Source organism: Aphelocoma coerulescens, chromosome 14, assembly GCF_041296385.1.
Source record: "Aphelocoma coerulescens isolate FSJ_1873_10779 chromosome 14, UR_Acoe_1.0, whole genome shotgun sequence".
Classification (NCBI taxonomy): Eukaryota; Metazoa; Chordata; class Aves; order Passeriformes; family Corvidae; genus Aphelocoma; species Aphelocoma coerulescens.
Window position 1 is genome coordinate 5,609,304 of NC_091028.1, and position 21,786 is coordinate 5,631,089.

The 21,786-nt window shown below is 44.3% G+C and overlaps 1 long non-coding RNA gene across 3 annotated transcripts in view; it reads left to right on the forward strand.

Moving 5' to 3' along the window:
• LOC138118549 (uncharacterized) overlaps nucleotides 1-21,786 on the forward strand; it is a 308,809-nt gene that overhangs the window by 256,336 nt on the left and 30,687 nt on the right. The window contains exons 7-8 of one of the 3 annotated variants that reach the window (XR_011155196.1): nucleotides 7,511-7,614; nucleotides 9,255-10,967. The exons of 1 other annotated variant lie outside the window; for it this stretch is intronic. This is a non-coding gene — a long non-coding RNA (uncharacterized lncRNA). Of the gene's footprint in view, nucleotides 1-6,424; nucleotides 6,884-7,510; nucleotides 7,615-9,254; nucleotides 10,968-21,786 lie in introns of those variants that run through there. One more of the 3 variants, XR_011155202.1, reaches the window with a different exon arrangement.

The following is a 21,786-nucleotide window of genomic DNA, read 5'->3' on the forward strand; positions in this document are numbered from 1 at the left end:
TTTGAATTTTAAGAAACCTTTGTCCAGTATCTGGCTGTATTCCTCTGCCATTTGAGATAGTCAAAGGGAGTTGGGAATAATTGATCCAATATAAATCTCTGACTTCAGATGCCTGCCCTCTTCTTGCATGTCTGATCTCCTCTTCCAGGCCTGCTGAATACCTCTGCTTTGTATGCATTTCTGTGCTTTTACCTTTTCCAAATAGTTTCTGTTAACTGGTTGTAATATAAGCAAAAATTTGCAATTAAATGTTATATTGATTTACTCATGAAGTATGGCAATTGTTAGGTAACTGTATGTTGGTAAACACTATTTGGCATCTCTAAAATGAAAAATAGATTATGATTATAAAAGATCATAAAACATCCTGAAGACTGTTCCTGTATCTGTTGGAAAGGCTTGCAAGGCACAGTTATTCATATATAATATCTTCAATAAGAATTTGGCTGGGAAAGGAGGGAGTGCCAAGTTTTGGGTCTGCAAATTTTGTATGATTTTTATTGCCATCATATGCATCCCTCTGAGCTTTCCCTCCCTCAGACAGTTTGTCTTTGCTCTCTGTGTTTGAATATTCACTGTTTCTTTGCAGGTGCATTAATTTTACCTGTGATTCAGTTTGCCTAAACCAAAGTAGCACATTTTGTAAGTGGTCAAGGCTCATGATTTCATAATGCAGATTATGCATTACTGCTGACTCCTTTTTTTAAGGAATCTTGCGTGTAAACTCATGGGAAGGTGCACCACTGTATGGATTTGCATTGTCTGTGGCCAGATGATTACTCCTCAGTGGCAAGATTACATCCCTCTGTCCCCACAATGTGTTCTTGCTGTCATTTGGGAGGGGACTGAGGTGATCCAAGGCACTTTGGGTTCCTCAGCTCCCATGTCAGGGTGTCATTTTTCAGCTCTGATGTAATCCTCAGCCTGGAAGCAGTGGCTCTGACATACAAATACCACTAACACAAAAGCAAGTGACAATTGTATTTGTAGCCAAGGGCAGCATTTGGTGAGACAAATGCCCAGGAACATCCCAAATCAAAGAATTTGCAGCAGGAATGACAAAGTGCAGTTATACTTCCAGTGTTGAAGGTTTGGGTTGTTTGTTTTTTAAACCAAGTTTAATTTTTTCAAACAGACACCACCAGCCTCCCCTGAGCAAGCAAGCAGCAAGATTTCAGCTCTCCTTTTCAGTCTGGTTTAAATGAGCCGAGCCAAGCAGCCAGACCTTGGTGCAAATGTTATATCCCATTGAGTCAGACAGCTCTAAAGGCCAGTCTGGGTTTTAAGGTCTTTCCAGAACTAAGGACTCCTTGTAGCTAATCATTCAGTCCTTGTCCTCTCTTCACCCTTCTTAAGAGTATTTTTCATTTGAAAGTTTCTGCTCCTTTCACACAAATCAAGCTTTGGGTCTCCAGTGTTGCTAAAAACATTTCCCAGGCAACTGTAATCTGCATTGGCACCAGTAAGGGAGACTTACAAGAGAGAAGTTTCGGGGAGGGGATTAAGTGTTTGATCTGGAAATCATACAGGGAGAATGAAGGTAGAATTTTGTGCCATTGTTTCACAGAATTGCTTTTTTTGCTAGCACTGTGCTTTAGTTAGCACAGATAGGAATTTATGCTGACACTGCAGAGCTGAAGTTTGAATCTTCTCCAAACTTCCTTACTGACCAGGAGCCTTAAAGGTTTTTGAGAACTACAAAGGAACATCTGTGCAACAGAATTCATTGAACAGAAGTCTGCTAGAGCCTCTCCAGGGCTGCCTGCACCCTGCTTGGTTTCCTGTTATAGATTATTTTAGAGGGGGTTTTGGCATCCATCTGATTCTGTCAGATCTTCCAGCACAGAGCATCTCTTCTGATCTCATTCATTGTATTTGTTATAGTTATTTTTCAGTACATTTTTATCATTCACAGGTTACAATTCTAATACTATTGGACTGCAGACTCTGTGATGTCTTTTGGCCAAAATGCTCTTTTATATTACACACCTTTGGCACTGGTACTAGTCCCATAAAGAGTTACCCTTATCTAAATCTCCTCTAGTCTGCTTTGCAGCAACAGGAACCAGTACAGCTCGAATTTTCTCATGTGTAAACTTGCATCTAGAGTCTGCTTGTTATCCCTTCTGATTTTCAATATTTACTCTTCAAGCAGCTTATTAGAAATATCTTTCATCTTTGTAAAAATTGCTTGCACTGAAAGCTACTGTATGAACAAATTTCTGTCACAATGCTGATCTAGGAATATGGGTAGTCCATGCAGGTAACAGGAAAGAGCCCAAGTCCTTGCAGCATCAACAAGCACCTTTAGCATGGTGCAGTCCCAGACAGCCTCACCTTCATGTCCAGTGCCTAAGAACAAGGTACAGGGTTCTTTCTCAGGGGATTCCCAGCTGTGGTGGGGGCAGCAGCCTCAGAAAGCAGCAGGATGGTTTCTCTGGAACCCAAGAGCACCAAAAACTGATGAAGATTATATTAGAGGGAGATTCCTTTCCTGTGCTTGTGCATATGAACTCCTCTGTCGTGTTTGGGTTGCCCTGTGTGTGCACGTGTGCCTGTGCCAGTGTCCCACTTGGGTGAGGCTGGGATCATGCTGGGGGTGTGGAGAAAATAAATCTCACCACCTCAGCTCTTAAAAGGAAGGTAGTTATTCACCTATTTCACAGGGAAAGAGGAAAGCAAGACCACAGCCTACCAAAACCAAGATATATATGTAAGTGACTAGATCAATATTTGAAATCTCTAAAGACTTTTTTTGATTCTTTTCATAAAACTGAAATTAACTGAAAGTGTCTCAGGGTAATACATAAAACAAGATGGCACAGCTGTCAAGCCTAAATTCTGTGCTGATTTATAGGATTATGGTTCATAGTCACAGGAATGATATCTGGGGTGGATGTGGGGAGAATGAATAGAGGAGACACCATCACTGCTCTGCAGTAGGACATTCCCACATGGTTCCTTGCTGAAAGCTTGCACCATGATCTGTGTTTATGTGAAAGCCTGCTGGGTAGCTGGCTTCACTGGCACTTTACAAACTAAGCACTGGGACTGTGACAAGTTCAAACACAACTGGAAGTGTAAAACACAGCTTTGGCTATCTGTAGGGTAATGCTAGTGTCTAAACAATTTGAAGAATTATGTGTGGACTTGGATTTGAAAAACAGAAGTGCAGATAGATGCCAAAGCAGAAGAAAAAATTGCTAAAATGGGTTTTGTATGGGTACAGTGTGAGCAAAAGGCAATACCGATTATTTTATATCAGAGACACTATGAACTGTTAGCAGATTTCCTCTACTTCATGTCTAACCTTCTGCACTGGTTTTCATCTAGTGAAGGAGGGTGTGCTGCTGGATGCTCTTTGAGCAGGTATCTGCAAAGAATGGGGAAAAAAGCTCCCCATGTGTCATTTCAAGCCATGCTACATGTTTAGTTTCTAAAGTTAAGATAGCTTTCCACTGGAAAGGGAAATATCGAACTTCCTCATGAGGGACAAGAGGAGTTACTCAGTTACTCAGTGTTTTAGCTCTAGGTATTCATAATCTGAACCTTTCCTTGATGCACACAGAGCAAGCATGAGCCTGCTAACCCCTTTTTGACCCTGTTTTGAGTGGAAGGTCAGATTAGATGACCTCTTGTTGTCCCTTCCAACATGAATTATTCTATAATCCTATCTACCTGCTTTTTTCTCACAGCTTGCAGTGGTTGTCAGCATTCCTGATAAATCACACTAATGGAATAAATACTGGACATGTTCAAGGATAGTTTATTGAATGCCCAGGAAGGTGCAATTATTCAAACTTGTACCAAATTATGCTGGGCATAAAAACATCCTAGTTAGAAGAAATATGCAAAAAGAGATATAAAAAGAACAAAAACATCATAATAATAAAAAAAAACAACCACATAAAAACTAAAAACCCCCTAACACATAAAAATACAGAATAGAGGATGGGAAGAGAAAGGAAGTAACAATTTGGTGGCCACAAAGATCAGACACAGACTGTGTCTGGATATTCATGTTAGCACTAGTGAACAATGTTTGATGGCACTTGAAAGTGGAAGAGGTTTTGAATGGGTCCAAGGAACTTGCAGAGCCTTTTGAAGCTAGAGGCAGAGATAATGAGTCTCTGCATGTGTTCACTGTTAAGCTGTTTTAGTTGCAAGATAAATTAAATTTAGGAAAAAATAAAACCTTTAAGCCCCCAGAGTTAATGTTGCAGTTGAAATAAATTTTGCATTCAATTTTTCACTCAGATGTTGGGTGCCCACAGAACCTTTGTGGTGCTGGAAGACCAGGCTAAAATGATAGGAAAGGACAACAGCCAGGCTGTGTTTCTGGCTGTGTGGTTACTGGCTGAGCCAGACTTGGACACTGGAAGTGGTTTGGTTGGGGTGTTTTTTTTAACAGTGCTTTTTAGGAATCAAGGGACTGCCTGCAGGATCACTCTATTCCCATGCACCAGGCTCTTTTCAGAAGTCCCCAGAGCAGTTCTGATGGCTTTCCCCTGGGCCCTGATCAGGTGGGTTGCCAGGAGTTTGCATGTCCTCACCTGCTGGGATGCAATAAGGCTGAGCTGGTGGAGCCAGGGGCTGAGCAGCTTTGTCCTGACACAGCCCATCCCTCCCTCTGCACCTTGATAATCCAGACTCAGCCACACCACAGCACTTGGTAGTTCTTTCCCCCAAGAAAGAAGGTGGGAAGGCAGAGTCCAGCTGCTGCAGCATCCCAGTGTAGTGTGAGGAGCAGGACACTGCTGGGTCCCACGGCTCCCTGCAGTGTCACTCAGGGGCTGCTCTTTGGGCTGTCGCCTCGGTCTGCGTGTGATTTCTTCCTCAGCAGCACCACAAGCCCACACCATTTGTCACCCAGTCCTAAAAACTGACAGGGATGCATTTTCCAGAGCCAAGCAGCATTTTGCAAGACATAAATCTTGGCAGTGCTTGAGGAGGGCCGGCTCCATGAGGGCAGGGAGTGACCCTTTGTGCTGCCCTGGGTTTGCAGGGATAAGTCTGTGTTGTGTTGTGCTCAGTCTCTGGCCTGGGATGTGGAATTCTTTGCACGTGTACAAATGATGGAATGGGAATGTTTCTGTTCATCTACAAATCCAAATTTCTCGTTAAAATTGGTCATTAGTGGAATTAGTGGAAGTATCTATTAATATATGCATTATCATTTGCGAATCTGCTGCAGGCCTACCAGCTCAGGAATCAATTTAGATGGCCATTTCTGTGGCTTTGGCTGTATAATACACACGGCTCAGTTAATTCACATTAAGCATTAAACCCCTTGCAGTTTTTGTTCTTTTTAACAAGTGTTAGCAATGCATAGAATTTTTTTTTTTTTTCATTTCAAGTTTATGGGCAAATTTTGGCTTATTCCAATTTTATATTTAAAACAATTTTCTTCTTTAACGTGTTTTCGGGGATAATCTATTACTGAGAGCACTAATGACCTTGGATATTAAGTTCTAACTTTTATTTCCCTGCAGCTGCTTGTGGTATCAAAATGGAGGAGGTACAGGGCAATGTTGGCAGCTCTGATGCCTTTTTCCTTCAAATGGGCTCACACCTAATGCATTTTCCTTTGGATTGCTTTGTTTTCAGTGGTGTTTCTTCTGAAAATTGCATTCCTGTCTCATCCCATGAATCATAGCTTATGTCTTGTGCGTGGGTTTTAGTATTTGTTTCCATTTCTTGTGACTCCCACATATAAGCGGATTTTGATGCATATTGTGCTAATATTGTGATTGCTGCTGGCTGTGCTGTCTCGGTATCAGGTAACCTTATTGATCTTTTTTTTCACCTCAACCACCAGCAGTTTTGCTATGCCTGACCTAATTTCTGCTGCTGAAGATGCTCTAAAATATTGATACGAGCAGAGAGGTTATCCTTCTTTAACCATGACTATAAAAATAAGTCTGGCATTATCCTAGGAAGATCCAGATTCCAATAGTTGCCTGTACCCATCTGAGCACTGCAGATGAGCTGAGAAACTACATTCACTGCAGTGGACGTTCCTGGTCTTGAGGGACCCAGGGTTTTCAGAGGAGATTGTAAGCACTTTATGAATGCTTAAGCACCCACATGCATGGGTGTCATGAGTACAGTCCAGATAAAGGTAGACAAATTCCTGAAGGCTAAGAACTTCTTTAATTTAAGTAAGAAATTTTCTTAAAATAAATATTTTTCATGAAGGTGCAGAACTTTGTTAATAAAGTAAAAATCTCTCTTCAGCAGCACCTGGAACTCCTTTTTTTAACATGCTGAAAGGTGAATTGGACTGGGGTTTTTAAGACTATTCTTTTCTTTTTAGAACTGCATCCCCTTTCCTCTCCAACTTACTGCATTTGTTGGCTGTGAGCAGAGCCTGGAGTGTGAGGGCTGTATGTTGCTCACACCAGCCTCTTTTTGCATTATTTAGCTCTTGAAGAGCATCTGCTGAGCATCCATCAGCATGGGGTGTGTGCCACCACCATATGGGCAGCCAACTGCTGGTGGAGCCAGAGAGGGGCCGTTGTGCTCCCATATATCCCCACAACAATGCCCTGCACATCTGGCGTGCCGTGGTGGTGCAGGAACAGCAGATCACTCATCCCTAACTGTGCTGGAGCTCCTTGGTGGCAGTGACTCAAAAGGACATTGGGGAAACCGTGTCAGTGCAGCTCTGCAGCTGGCTGTGCATGAGGGTCATCTACTGGGCTTGCCTCACCCTGAGGGCAAAATCAGCCCTTTGGAGTGTTTGAAAGGTCCTTCTAATGCTGCCTTCTGCCTCTGGCTGGGACACAGGAAGGCAGCTACGACAAAACAGCGTTGTCACAGTCAGTGGAAGCTAGGATTAGTGTCACAGTACTTGGTGCTTTAAGACATGCTGGTCTGCAAGCCCTCGGTGTCACTGTGAATGCATTTTCCACGATGTATCACATTCATGACTGTGAATACTTTGCAGAAAAAAAAAAAAAAAGGCTTGTGTGGTGTTTTATTGCTCTAAGGCCCAAAGGTCTAATGAGGTGTTGAGTGACCACATGTTTGTTGGTGGATGTTAGAAATGTTTTGCCTTCTGTTTGATGACCATAGTTCCTGCTCTCCAACTATGAGCAGAAGGCAGGAAGGATCGTTTGGTTTCTTTATGTCGTGTGTCTCTTTCCACAGCCCCGAAGTTGCTTTCAGTTCAAATTCACTCTTCTGTGTTTTTGGGACATTCAGGCTTAAATCTGAATCCTTCATGCTCTGGCAGGATGAGATTACAGAAATGTTTCATATTTTCTTGGAGTGTGTTTCTGGCTTACAGAAATTTGCTGACAATTTTTTTTTCCTTATCCCTAAGTAGCTTTGCAGTGATCAGAGCACCATTTGTCCCTCTGAAGTTCCTGAGGGCCCTTGTTGTGACCCTATCTTTCATTCTTTATCACTAGGTAGCTGCCAAGGCACATGAATTAACTCTCTCACATGTACATTTGCCAGGAATCTTATGGTAACATACCAAAATTCATTTTTTTACACTCTGTAGTTGGTGATTTATGTAAGGACTTCTGCCAAGAGAATGCACCACTGCAGACTGCTAGAAAATGCTATTCACATGTAAAGAAGTATTTTCTCCTGGGACTCAGCCATGTAGGTAACTTTATTCATTTCCCTGAAGGAATTCCAATTTAACTAAGATTTATTACATGAACTGAATTAGCAGAAAAAATGTATTGTTTATTTCATGCAAGCTACCAGGTGCCAAAAGGGGAAAACCAGCTTTGGAAGTGTTTGTCATACGTGCAGCAGCCATTCAGATTTTTAAAAAACTGGATAGAGACTCAAACCAGCCTCATTCCACAAGAGAATTCCCCATTTTCTCAAGATCTAGCTGCTTTATTCAGGCAGCTCCATAAGACTTCAGACCCAGCTTCTAAAATGTATCTGGGGCTGGACTCCTTTTAATGTCAGCTGGATCCAGATGGTAAAATGCCTACTGAGGAGCTGGATATCAGCTCTCCTGAAGGTCTGTTCTCAGCTGCAGTGCAGAGCACTTCTGATGCAGGGTTCACAGATCCGGTTGTACTGAATTGTTCAGTGCAGACCAATTTAGGGTTGATTTTGCTCTGAAAGGGAAAGAAATAGTGATGCAGGAAACTGTGTCTTCTTTAGGATAGACAGAGTAAGTGAAATGCAGTAGGAAAAAGTCTCATTTGTGCATGGTTCCTTGCTCCCTGAACTGTAAGTGCAAACTTCAGCAGTGGGATATTTAACTACCACACCCTGAAAGATTGTCTAGAGTGAGCAGAGCCTTCTTGTCTAGCAGGACTGAAATGCAGGCAGGAGTATGATTTCCCGTTACAGCAGAGAGGACATTCAAACTTGACTAATCCTGACATTCTTCAGTGCTCTGCACGGTCCTGTTCTGCCAAACACACCCTTACATGCTCTAAAGTGCACTAGCTGCCTCTCTGGGCACAAAGGCCAAGTCAGAGTAGGAGGGTCCTCTAAGCACAACCAAAGGATGTGTGTGAATCTGGACATAAGCTGGCAAAAATGGACACTTTTTTTATGACTTGTTTCTTTATGGATACTTCTAGTTTGTGCTTGCAGAGAAACACCTCCCACCAGGTGCTTTAGATGTGGAGGAACATGGATACACTCATCCCTGTGCTTTGCCTCTTGGTGTGGCCTTGAAGTGAGCCGGGGAGAGGAGAAGCAGAAGAGATGCAGGGCAGTTTGGTTTCTGTCTGTAGCCATGAATTACTCGTGAACTAAAAGGCCATTGTGGGAACCCCATGCCCCATATTTTCATAACCCCATAACCTCACATACACCCACTGATGAAGGATTTCTGTCCTGTTATTGACTCATATTTGTGATTAGTTTGGTGGACACAGTGAGCAGGTTTGAATTTGTCTATAATTAAATCCCATAAAAGAAAAACCTGGGCTGCTAAACCTTCTTACTCAAAGACTTAAGGCTGCTCATCCAGTCTGAATAAATTAGAATTTTAAAAAAACTGCAGTGAGGTTTTCCCAACAGTAAAACCGGTAACCATTGCTTTGGTGCCTGAAGGGCAGCAGCCCTGCCCATATAAATGGCAAATACAAATGGGACATACCAGAGGAAGAAAATGTAGAATTCTTTGATCTCTTCTAACCTACAAATAGGTTAATTTTTAAAAGTTGTTGGCTAACTTGCATCACAGAAGGAATAAAATGATTTACAGGTATTTTGTCACAGCCATATGTCAGAGAAGGTCTTTCTGAACAACCTCTTCTTCTCAGGCTGCCCCAGGTGTGGGACACGTTCCTGATGACACCACTGCTCTCATCTCATCTGAATGTAGTGCTGGCATCCTCACCCCTCCAGTGCCGCCCGGGGACTCCCGCTGAATTACTTATCTGCTGGCATTTTGACCAGGAAGTTTGCGTTTCCTCTCGAGCCTCCAATTCCTGCAGTCATTGCCAAAATCCTGTCAGAGAGTCTGGACAAGGTCATGACTGCAATTCCTCTGTGGCTGGCGAAACCACGCTTCTCAGCTCATTGCTAGACTCCTTAGTTGTCTTTAGGAAGGTTATCATCTCAGGGAATCACTGCTATCAAAAAGATTATTCTTAAAAGCTGCTGAGTTACTTATTCAGTCTGTCAAGCCTCATTACATTAGAAGACTCCATGACAGAATATCTAAGAAATTTATCTTTTTGTTCGTGGAAGGAAATGATGGTCCCACTAAGGAAACTGCAAATTTAATTATACAGTAGATTTCCTCACAGACAAAATTTCCAAGGACCTCAGTACGTCAGCACTTACTTTCAAGTCTTAATCCTCAGCACTGACTGTGGTTTTCGCTTGCTAAAACACTTCAAGTGACACTGTTCATCCAAAGCAGTCCTCTAGGTCCCAGGTCTGCACCCCTAATTCACTCTGAGCAGTATTTTCTTCCCAAGGAGGCCAGGGGATTCCTCATTTAACGTAGAGTTGGTAGGAGTGCGCCCTTAATTGCTGTTTTAAATTCTTTATTAAGCATTATCTGTTGCTGTTGAGCCGAGAGACCCGTGTGCTATTCCTGGCGCTGCTCTGCCTCGCTGTGTGCCTGCAGATAAGTCGCTCAGCTGCTCAGAGCCTCACCTCCCTCAGCCCAAAATAGTGGCACTTTCCCTTTGCAAGCACTTTCCATCTGTGGTGTGCGCTGGAGTCAAGGGAAAGACTTCCCAAGGTCGCTGTCACTGCTCCTGCTCTGCCACGGAGAAACTGAGGCAGGCGAGGGCACAGACCTGCCCCGGCACTGGAGATTCAGCCCCGGGCTCAGCTCCCACACTTCTCCAGCACCCACAAGGCCAACTGCCTCCCCAAATTATTCCTCACATGCTAAATCATCAGACTCGGGTTCGGATTCACTGCTAAATTTCACGTCTTCCTCCCTGTGTCCTTTCTTTGGGTATGACTCTGACTTTTGCAATACCCGAGCAGACACTTTTTGAACAGCTGAAAGAATTTCCTGACAGGTTTGAAAGAGAGCCCCTTTGGACAGCAATTGCAAAGCTTAAGCTAATGACCTCCCGGTTGTATTTGCCAGTTCCTTTGTCTCTAGAGACGTCTAGATTTTTCTCTTGGCTCACAATCATTATTAATAGATCTTTTTCAATTTAGGAGAGAAAGATTTATCCTCTGTATTTGTAATTCTGGCCTTTCAGAGAAAGCCAGTATAAACAGCACTGTGTCCTGGCCCAAATCCATTCTGCGTTATTAGGGTGGCATTGATTTGAGATCTCACTCCATTAAAATTTGAAGTCTAAAGCAGTTCTTGCTACAAATGGGGTCTCTCAAGGTTTATACATTAGCTTAGCCCTCAACATTGCCAGATGGTCAAAAACTGGAATGTTTCACAAATGTTACCAGTGCCCTTCACAAAGTGACACTTTCAAATTAGTCCCCACTTGCATCCATTTACTGTAAGGTGCTACTTCCCATATGTAAATAAACGGTGATTCATTATTCCACCAAGAGGAAAACAGATTTTATTGAAAGAGGTTGCTGGGATTTTCTTTTTTAGGTGGATGAATAAGCATTTTCCTGCCTGCCATTGGGGGTTTTTTTCAAGTCACTTGCACACTGATTATCCTGTCCCTTCCCAGTGTATCAGAAGAGAAAGGCAGTCAGGAAACCCCCAGGTCCTTCTCCAGTGGGTACAGAGGGGAGTGTTCTTCAGGCAGGGGGGACCCCAGCTCCCTGGAGATCTTGGTCTGGCCAGGCTCAGTGCTCCCAAGTAATGTCATTTACTTTTCTTTGCTATGAAGTTCATGTCTGAAATCTACTTAAGATTATTTTGAACAGAGTAGACTGTTCTATTTCACAGATCATAATGCTTTTTTTTTTTTTTAATTTTTAGGTTTTAATATTTATTTTTATGTATTTAGATTATTTCTATAAATTTTTGTTTATTTATTTTATTTTATTGGTTTTAATTTTTTTTCCCCCTGGTCCCACTGTTACTGTGATCCTGCCCAGAACTCTCCTCCAGCACAAGTGGGTCTTCTATGCTGACAAAGCAATGCTGATATCAGTCATTTATAGTCATATCACTTATTTCTGTCAGATTCTCTCATTTCCACTCAAGCCACAGATCCAAAATGTTGAGGAAAGCTACAAAACTAGGAGTATGTTTGCTACCTCTTCCCCACATACAGCTCCTACCTGGTAAACTCTATGTTGATGAGATCTGGCCTTAATGCAGGTAGACACATTGTCAAGTTACCCAAAATTTCAGCCCTCCAAAATGTAGAGGAGCTGTAATTCTGGGTAGGTTTTTGTATACCTGTATTGGTTTCTTTCTTTTAAAAACCGTTATATGCTGTGTGGTACGTGATGAAGCAAGAAATTCCTGAGCTTTCACTGTGTCTAGCTCATTGATTTTTAAGAGTCTGGGAGTTTGGAGCCTCTGGAAGCAGCTCGACACGTAATGTGAAACCTGCAAATCCTGCCAATTGCCACGGAAAGGTGAGAGAGGTGAAAAAAATCATTTTGCACTGTAGACTTTGGCTCATTTTTTGACACTGAGAAAACAACTTTTGCCAGCAAAAGCAAAACCTGCAGAGCATGGGTGGGGAACAGAAACCCAAATAGAGTTGCACTTGCTGCAGTCCCAGGACCAATCGTGTGTGCCTTGTGTACCCTGAGCACTGCAGCGAGGACAGCCAAAAGTTCTCATGCAGACCCCAACTGCTTTTCAAACCTCAGCAGGATTTTATTTGCAGAAGAAGTCTTTGAGACAATGAGGTGACAAGGGCTGTCAAAGCCTGACCCACCACAAGGACAAGTGCACCACATTTCTGCCACCGGAGCTCGGTGTGGCTTCGTTCAGTTCGGCGTTAACCTCATATTGTCTTTAAGAACCATGAGATGGGCTGCTTCCCTCTTTGAAATTGCTCAGGTTGTGATTCTATAATCCTCCTGCTGACAATGACTGTATCATTCTTTAACCCCTGCTTTCAGCATTATCCCAGTGTCCACCTTTGACTCCTACTGGTTACAAACTGGCACTTTGCTGCAGCCCCTGAAGGACAGAGGTGGGACAGGGTGTGTAGGCAGTGATGAGATCTTTCTTTAGACCAAGTGGTAGAGCTGAAAAACATTAGGCAAACTTTTTAGTGCACAGGTAAACAAATGCATATGTTGCACTCCTGAACCTGCCTCCTTATGGAAGTCAAAGCACTCCACAGAGACGAGTAAAATGACTCAGCCATTTCTGTGTGATTTGCTCACCCCACCAAAACGCATGGAAATGTTTGTCTCCTGCTTCACCAGGACCAAATTTCTACTGCTGTGCAGTAAAGCTTTATTTCCTATCTCACTGCAATGCCAGGGAGAGAGGAACAAGATAGAATCTCTTACGTGCAGGGTGACTCCTCTGACAGTACTTTAGGAGGGGAAAGGAGCACCAGTTCCAAAGTGCACCTTATTGCATCTAAGATGAAAAACGGAACTCTTGTCTTCTTAGGGGAGAGGGAACTAAAATTCAAGGCCCAACACAAAAAAATATGAGGGAAAAGTATGCTTCTTTCACAGAAATTATGAAATGGTTCCTGTTGGTACAGGAAATGGTGTCACTCAGGTGCTGAGTTCCCTGATAGGTCTCCCATCTTATTTGGCATACTCTTCCATGTATCTGCTTTTAATAGTTCAAGATCTTTGGGGCAGGGTGTGTGACATGTCACACTCAAACTTTTGAGTCCATTTCAGTGGCTTCTTAGCCTGAAGCCAAATGACTGTGTAGCATTTAAGCACTACTGAAAAATAAACAATTGTAGGCAGTATTATTTCTATGAGCAGACTAATGCTGAGTATCCTTTAAGGCTGTCATCTTTATCTAGAACTCCTGGATCCATGTGTGCCATGCAGGCTAAAAGCTTTTTGTTCAAGAGCTTTGAGAAAACCCCACTAGAAAATACTGCAGTTGCACATATGGCAGACGTAACCATTCATGTCCTAACTCAAAATCCACTGAACGGTTCGTTCTTGAGACATCTTTTGTTTTTCCTTCCTCAAGAAGGGCAATAAATCAAGCTAAGTTAAAAATTTTATAGCTACAGCTGGTTTTGACTTATGCAAATGCAACATTTCAATCACAACATATGGGAAAAGCATATTTTTTCCCTTCCCTCACACAACTCAAAAGCTGCTATCCTGATTTTTCTGAACCTCTTCAGAAATTACTATCTTTGGGTGGAAACTACAGACAGGAGGCACAACCCAACTCAAATTTTTGTTCAGTTGAAAGACCAGTGAGCAAATGAAGAGGATGGAATTGGAGATTTTAACTACTATTTGTTTGCTGACAAGAACTGTAACCAGGAAATATTTGTAGGATACCTCAATTTTAGATTTCAAAATTATGATAATTTGTTACCCGGGCTTCTCCCTAACAGAGCATGCCTGAAAGAGTTGCAGTAGATCAGTCTGTGTTTGATTATTTCTCTCTATCTCCTGTGTTGCTCATTGTGCTTAAAGCTGCTTTGTGATGGGATTTCTTTGTTGCAGACACAATTCAGAACCACATGAAGAGAATTGCTTCCTGATGGAAGTGAGTTGTCATTGTCTCCTCTTTTCCTTTTGAAGCATCAGCACATCAGAGGATCTGGGAGCAGTGGGCACTGAGTGTGTCTGCCTGCTGCCCCAGGCTGGGCAGCTGCAGATCCAGTTTAGGGATCACTGGGGCTGCAAAAAGGTGTAGGACCAGCACACATCCGAAGCTCACTTAACTCCACACCTTCTCCTCTCTCTTATGATTTAATTATTCCAGAGTTGTTCTGAAGGAACAAACCCTGCAGCACATGCAGTTACAGGCAGACTAATCCTGAATAAACTTGTGCTAAAGCCTAATTTCTGGGAACCCCCTCCACAAACTCATCCAGCCCTGGTTGTCTCCTCCAGACTGCACAAGGAGAACGAGGGACAGCTGGAGCTGGTTGGGAGGGGATGGTGGCAGGAGGGGAAAATCCACAGAATAAGCCTGTTTCTGTAATTATAATGATATGATTTATCATTCCTTTGCAATCCAACATAAATCCCTATATGCTCTGCCAGTGAAAGTGGCTTTTCCTGAGAAAACCTCCTGATGACAATCCAAGGGCTGGTGTTTATGCTGGGAGTTCAGCAAAGTCAGCTCTGGGGGAGAGAGCTGGGAGAGGAGGGCAGGAGGTCATTAAACACCAGACACCTTTAGAAATTAAAAAGAATATGCCCAACAAAGGAAACCCAATCCCCAAACTCTGCTCCTGCAGCTGCCTGTCTCAGGACATTAGCCAGTGATCTGGGTTTCACCAGCCACAGCTTCTGGCCAGTTCTGGATGAGTGACACTGAAACAGGGAAGAAGGGTTGATGTCTTTGGTTCTCTCTGTCCAACTCTGTTTTGGCTGGCAAGAAATTATATTCATGTTCCCCAAGTCAAATCTGTCTTGCCCATGACAGAAGTTGGTAAGAGATCTCCTTTTTCTATCTCAACCCACAACTTTTCCATCTTGGTTTCTCTCCTGTCTTGCCGAGGAGGTGATGAGAGCAGTTGGGTAGGCAGGGGCAGCCTGCAGTGGTCAGCCCAGGACACTGCCCTGTTCTCCCAGCATCTCTTGGGAGAGTCCAGCTGGACTCCAGGCCCAGCTGAAGGGCTAATCATTGGGAATGCAAAGCACATGCTCACCAGGCTGTTGGTACGAGTTAGAGGAGAAACTGCATCTTTCTTCTGCACGTCTCATTAGATGTAACACACAACCACAGTGTGGGACCTGAGGCTGCCATTTGTGTGTGGGTCCAAATGGAATGTAAACACAGGCATAAAGGGTACAGGTACAGCTGCATGCTGTGGTCTGAAGGCAATTGGTGGCTCAGGAAATGCTGAAACACTGACAGTGGAAGTCAGGAGCACTGTCTAGAAGGGGGACAGCACAGGAGGGAGACTGTCCAGGACCATCCTGCCCTTGCAGGATGCCTTCAGTATTACATGTCAGCCCACGCCAGCAGCAGGATGCTGAGCTAGACAGACCTTTGATCCTGCAGTTTTATAGCTGATCTTGCAGTCTGGTATTGAGCAGGAAGGTTTTTGTATGGCTTTTTGTACATCCCTCCACTTGAAACAACAGGGTTCAGATCCTCTAAGATGACTTTTGGGAATCTTCTATTTCTCATCCATAATACTGCAAGGGTCTCATTTGGGATCTGGAATTACAAAATAATATCTTCATAAAAATATCAGTATTGATTTCTAATTGTCAGAACTACAAAGCACATGAGACTTCCAGAGTCATACAGGCATGTGCATGCCAGCTTTGCTTAGCTCCTGCCAGCTCCCATCCTGTGATGATAGAGCGCACTGCTCTGTGTCTGTGGGCCACTGCACACCCAAGTACAAAGTGCTGTCACCATGGGAGTGCCCATTCCTCCACCACACACTTGCTCCAGCACAGGCCCTCGTGCTGCTGTCAGCATGAACCTTCTCTGGCTGCTTATTCCCAGCTCCAGGGCCTGGGTGTTAGTTCCTTTCCTCTCTTTTCTTCTCAGCTTTGGAAATTATTGTGGTTGGGGCCACATAGTTGGGTCTTCCTGGCTACTGTTGAACTGTTATTTAGCTAAGCCAGTGTTAAATTGTCCCTTAGAGGTGAATCTCATACCACACCTGCGTTTTGACATTTGTCACAAACCTGAGGAATTAGCAACTTGCAAAGGAGCTGGTCTGAAAGACCAGCTGATGCTCATATGGAGCAAACAGTCTGTGTTTTCGGGGAGTGGCAGCTTGCACACCCTCTTCCCCCACCACACACCTTTCTGGTGCTGAAGAGCTGCTGCCAGAGCCCATCCCCAGCCACTCCACCTCTGGTTGCAGCTCACTGCTCCACAGGGTAAAAAAAACTCCCCACATTTTTACCTCCCCGTTTTTCCCTCTTTCTTTGCTTGCTATTAAGAAATGGCAGAATTTTTCCCACAGAAATAATATCTAGCTACTCACATAAGAGAACAGCTGTATTTACTTGACTTACAAGTATCTTTACTGACAGATTTATTGTTTGCATCATAAAATGCTTATTTGGGCTTTTAAAAGTGCACTGGCTGCTTCTTTGAAGCTTGCAGCAATAGACCATTCTCATTTGAAAGACATATTATTACCCCAAAACTAAACATATTATTTTATACATCCCAGCAACCCTGATTCTTTGTGCCTAAGGGCCTCTGAGCAAAAGGTGTCATTTGGAGCATGCAGCAGAGAAAAGTTGGTTATGGAGATATCACATTTCTCTGCTCCTTCTGTTCCAGAAGAGCTGTACCCACAGCTCTTGCTGGGAAGCTGCTGGGTTTTTCCTCTCTGATGGCTAAGTTGTATCTGTGTATGTGGTAGTGTTATTTTTGGCAGGCACATACTTCACATTCCTAGCATGAAGAGTGGGAGCCGGCAGCCAATCTCATCCGGTAGCCCTTCATGGTTTGGGCTTGCCATGAGCCAGGTCCTCGGGGGTCAGGGTGATGCATCAGGAAGCTGAGGGGGAAAGCAGGGCCAAGGGACACGGGGGATGAGGCTGGGCAGGCTGGGGCAAAGGCAAGGCTGGACCGGAGCCAGAGGTTTGGCCAGAGTGCTGGGGAGGTGTATGGTCAGTACTGCACTGACCTGGAGCCTGCTGCCCCCAGAGCCCTGCTTGCCCAGCCCCACCCCGGCATGGGGGATGCCACAGACACCCCAAAAGCCAGCAGATTTCCAGCACAAGTGTGCTGATCCCAGACTATGGATCCTTACGGCCACAGAAGGGAGGGAGTGGGGTTCAACACCCTCCGGCTCCAGGCCAGAGCGAGAGCAGGGATGCTGCCAGTGAACCGCTCCTGCCTAATGAACTGCTCCTTTTCTCTGCAGCAGCAGATAAGAGCAATTAAACACTAGATAGCAGATTAATGATTACTGCAACATCATGCTAGCTCATGGTGACAAATCTGTATAAATATTCACCACAGTGGTAGGCGAGGTGTTCAGGCAGTGATATGCCCTCTGTGTGGCAAATCACTCAGAGACGATGCAAAGAGAGAGCGTCTGGTGCTTGTCACATTCATTAATTATCACTGCAGATGAAATTGGAGGAAAGACCAGCTTAAGTGCATTACATTGCATTTGCCAAAGTTGTTTTGGGCCCAGCTGCCACCCGGCAAACAAGGCAGGCTCTGGATGTGGAATTTCCACCTTGGGAGGATGCTTGTTTTTGTGGAATAGCAGCTTTCCTTAGAGCTGGCTTGAGTCTTTGTCTTTTTATTGGAAATTATGAGGAGAGTTGTGTGATGACACATTAAACCCATGGCCTCTGGCTTCCACCTTCTCTTCTGTTCAGCTCTTGCTTGCTGTTGCTGCAGATAACAAGCTGGACTAAGTGGATTTGGGGTCTGATGCCATCTAAGAGTTCCTGTTAATAAAGAATGGAATGAAAGAAATGAACTTCCTGTCACTTAAATTGAAGTGCTGGCTAAATTATCTTTCTGGATTTTGAAGGGCTCTGATATAGAGCCCTAGTAGTGTTTGAGATACACTAAGGGTGAGGCATCACTTGTGCAGTGTTTTGGAGAAACAGACCTGATTGTGGCCTATTTCTTATTGCACACAAAACACCTCCAGACTACTGGCAAGGGAGAGAAAGTAAAATGATAACTGGACTGGAGAAGATCTGGATTCCTGAGCTGAAATCTCTGTTTGATCAACAGATTTTACAGAGCAGCTCTATTCTGAGGATTCTGGATTTTGTTCCCTAAAGAGTGCTTTGCTAGAGTCTACAAGAATCACATCTGAAAAGTGGGTAAGAAAATAATAGATTTCTCTAATATGGTTAAAATCTTCAAAAATAATTCAATACTTTAGCTGAGTCCATGTCTGAAAAGTCTCTGTAACGGTGCCCTGGTGTGCAAGAGATGGGTGTTCAGCACACTCTGCCACATCTGGCTGCTGGAACATCTCACAGAATGGACAGAGCAGCCAAAAGCGTGAAGGGTTATCTGTAAATCTTGCCTTTTTTTGAGCAGAAACTTCAGCAATGGCTCCCCAACAATCACAGATGGCAGCTGGGTTTGAACCAACATCACAGTCACCTCACAAAACATTTTATGTACCTGTATTCACATATATTCCATGTAACCAAGAATTTAATTAGGTTTATCTCTTAACGTGTCAGCTATATCCCACATCAAAGGCATTTAAGTCTTTGCAATATCTCCAATCGTGTTTGGATCTGCCCTGTGATGGGCACAGCCCTGAAAACAGGCAGTCCCTGAACAGTAGCTGGTAATAGTATTTGAAAAGATGATTGTGTCTCAGAATGAATCATTAGATCCTATAAAATGCATCTGTCACTGTAGTGTTTAAGCTCTGCTTTCTCCACCCTCTCCCCACCCCCCCATTTGCACTAATTAGTGTAGGATGAGCTGCTGCCTAAAAATTAAGGATTCTAGAATATTTAATTGATCCTAGTCCCTGTGAACGCCACGCCTGAGGAGTCAGTAGCAAAGAGCCGCATGAGCACGGCTCACAATGGGACTGCACTTATGGTGCCCCCCAAGCCAGGGAGCCCGGAGTGGGGTGGCAGCCCTGCAGGGCTGGGTGCTGGTCTGTGGGCCAGCTCCATGCAGCCCTGCCTCGCCCTCCTGGCTGCCCACCCTGCCCTGCTCTCGCTGTCCTCACGCAGCAGGTGAGAGTGGCTCAGCCAAAGCCCCCCACCAGAGGAGTTACCTGAGCAGAAATGGCCTCCTGGAGGGAGGAGGTGTTTCAGCATGTGGTGACTTTTTAAACCCTGCTTTTTAGGATGCAGAATTTGCCAAGGATTATGAAGTTTTACTCTTAAAAGTGACACCGTGTGGAATCATGTTTATTGCACCCCAGTGGCTCTCCCCTAAATGTGCTCAGCCGGCACATAAAGATGTGAGCTGTTTTTCACTCATCAGCTCTGAAAATTTACCTTGGATTCTTGCTTTATCATCCATAATTTGTTTTAAAGGCTCTGCTGGGCAGGTCGTTACAGGAGTGCAGAGCACATAAAGCACCGCGGCCCCTGGGGGGCTGGCAGAGCTCCCCTGCCCAGCACTCGTCTCTCTGACAGCCAGCATTCCCAAATGCCTGACGCTTTCCTGCCGTGCACACCTCGGTGCTGCTCCATCTGTCACACCCCAGCAGTTCTGTGGGATTTGCAGGAGTTCTTTGTCATTAGGGATCTCTTTCCCAACACCCAGCAGCCCCCAGCTTGCAGAGTGTGAGCGGCCAGGAGGCACCGGGCACGGGAGAGGAGGATGCTGAGGGTGGTTTGCTCTGCTCAGTCCTCATTCCCAGCAGGGTCAATGGACCCCAAAGCTCTGTTGTTGAGAGAACCCCCAGCAGAGGTAAGAGCAGACACATTTTGCCAGCGGCTCCACAGCGCAGAGCTGAGCACCTGCAGGCTGCTTCCCAGGGAGCCCAGAGCAGGAGCATCCCGAGATGGCAAAGGGGAAATGCCACACGAGTTGAGCTTGCTCTTCTGCTTGTGTTTGGCATTTGGTTCAAGCTCTCTGCAGACCTAACCCCAACAAAAGCAATGGAGCAAAGAATTTGACAATTTGATTTCATTTAAATTCTTGTCAGGGCTTTTTGCTGGCCTCCTCGGCGTCCCCGCTCCCTTTGCTGGGACAGCTGCTTAGCTGGGCTGACAGGGCGTGGGGCTAAGAGGGCAGGCCCAATTAACTGCACAGTGATCAGTTCTTCTGTCTTAAAATCCCACACGCTTCTGAATTAATTTAGAATAAATTCAATCATAGTCATTTACAAGGTCTGCTGCTGGGCGCTGCGAGGAGCAATTTGCTGGTGGGATTCTCATTCTTTGCAGTGGCAAATTGCCTAAGTTCACCATACCACAGGGATAAAAAGCTTGAATTTAGGCCTGATGTGGCTAAATGCTAAATATGTGTGTCTGTTTACATTGAAGCATACTTCTGGCAGCCAGGTGAGCTCAGGGGCTAATGCCAGACAAGGTCATAGAAGAAGAGTTTCATTTTGCTTTTTCTGCGGCTAGGAACGGGCAGACATAAACACTTGGAGGGATACGTCTTGTAGCACAGCAACCTTCCCCAAAGTCCTTACTCATACCTCCATTTCCTGAAGCTGTGACTGTCCACAAAACTGAGCCACACACAGCTCAGTGTGTCCTCTCTCTTTTTTTCATTACACTTCTGTCTTCAGTAAATCTCAGGCTGAATGCCCATGTGTGTGCTTTGATTGCAAATGCCTGTGCTTTGCCCTATAAAAGGGAAGTGCCCTATCCAGCCAAGCTTTCTTCTTTATGGCCTGCTCAAGTATCACTTCTGCTCTGCTGTGTCCAGGCAAGTTGACCAGCTTGGGCCTCTCCTGTGATATGAAACAATTCCAAAATAGAAACATCTTCCTTGTGAAATTGATCTCCTCACCACAACCCTTATTGCTTGATTCCCCTGCTGCTTTTTGTTCCTTCAGGGTCTTTCAGCATGTGAATTCAAGGGTAAATAATCTCTTTTTTTGTTTGGTTGGGTTTTTTATATGTTTTATACCCAACTGATGGAAAATCTCTAGTTCAGGATATGGAACTTCTCTGGACATCAACCAGCAAGAAACATGTGCATTGGAATTGCCTTCCCAGATTAGTAATTATCACCTAATTTCTAGTATTTCATCTGCCATGCAGCTACTGAAGTGAGGAAAATTGTTCATCTTATATTAAGCAGAAGGATTGTTAAGCAGTCTTATGTAAGGCAGCCATACCACTCCCACACGGAAATATTTCTTACCTCTGGTCCTGACGCCTTCCTTCACACTTCAGCCACTGGATGGGCTGCAGTGGGTGCCTGGAGAGTGCTGTGGGGGTGCCCAGGGTGTTCCCTGGCAGTCGGGGTGCACAGGGAAGCACCATTGCCTTGGATGTGTGGACAGTGACACCAGGCTCAGGTTTAGGGCTTCTCTCTTGTCAGCTCTAATGGCTTCAAAGAATTTGCATCCACTTGGCTGAAAAAACGGCCAAGGGTGAATGAATGAATGTAAATGAGGCGACTCCTCATCCTGTATTTCTTTATCTGAGGAGCAGTTTATAAATTCAAGGTAAGTATATCTTTCCACCAGCTTTGCACATTTCTACTCTCTCAGGGTGAATAAATTTTTTTGATGGGTGAGTTAAAACATCATTATTTTTTTCATTATCATTGTCATCAGTATAAATGGCAGAGGTGTAGGGTTTTTGCCCAAGCTTTTAAATTTTCATGACAATTTTACTAAGCTGTTTTATACGTTATTAAACACACTCGTGATTTGT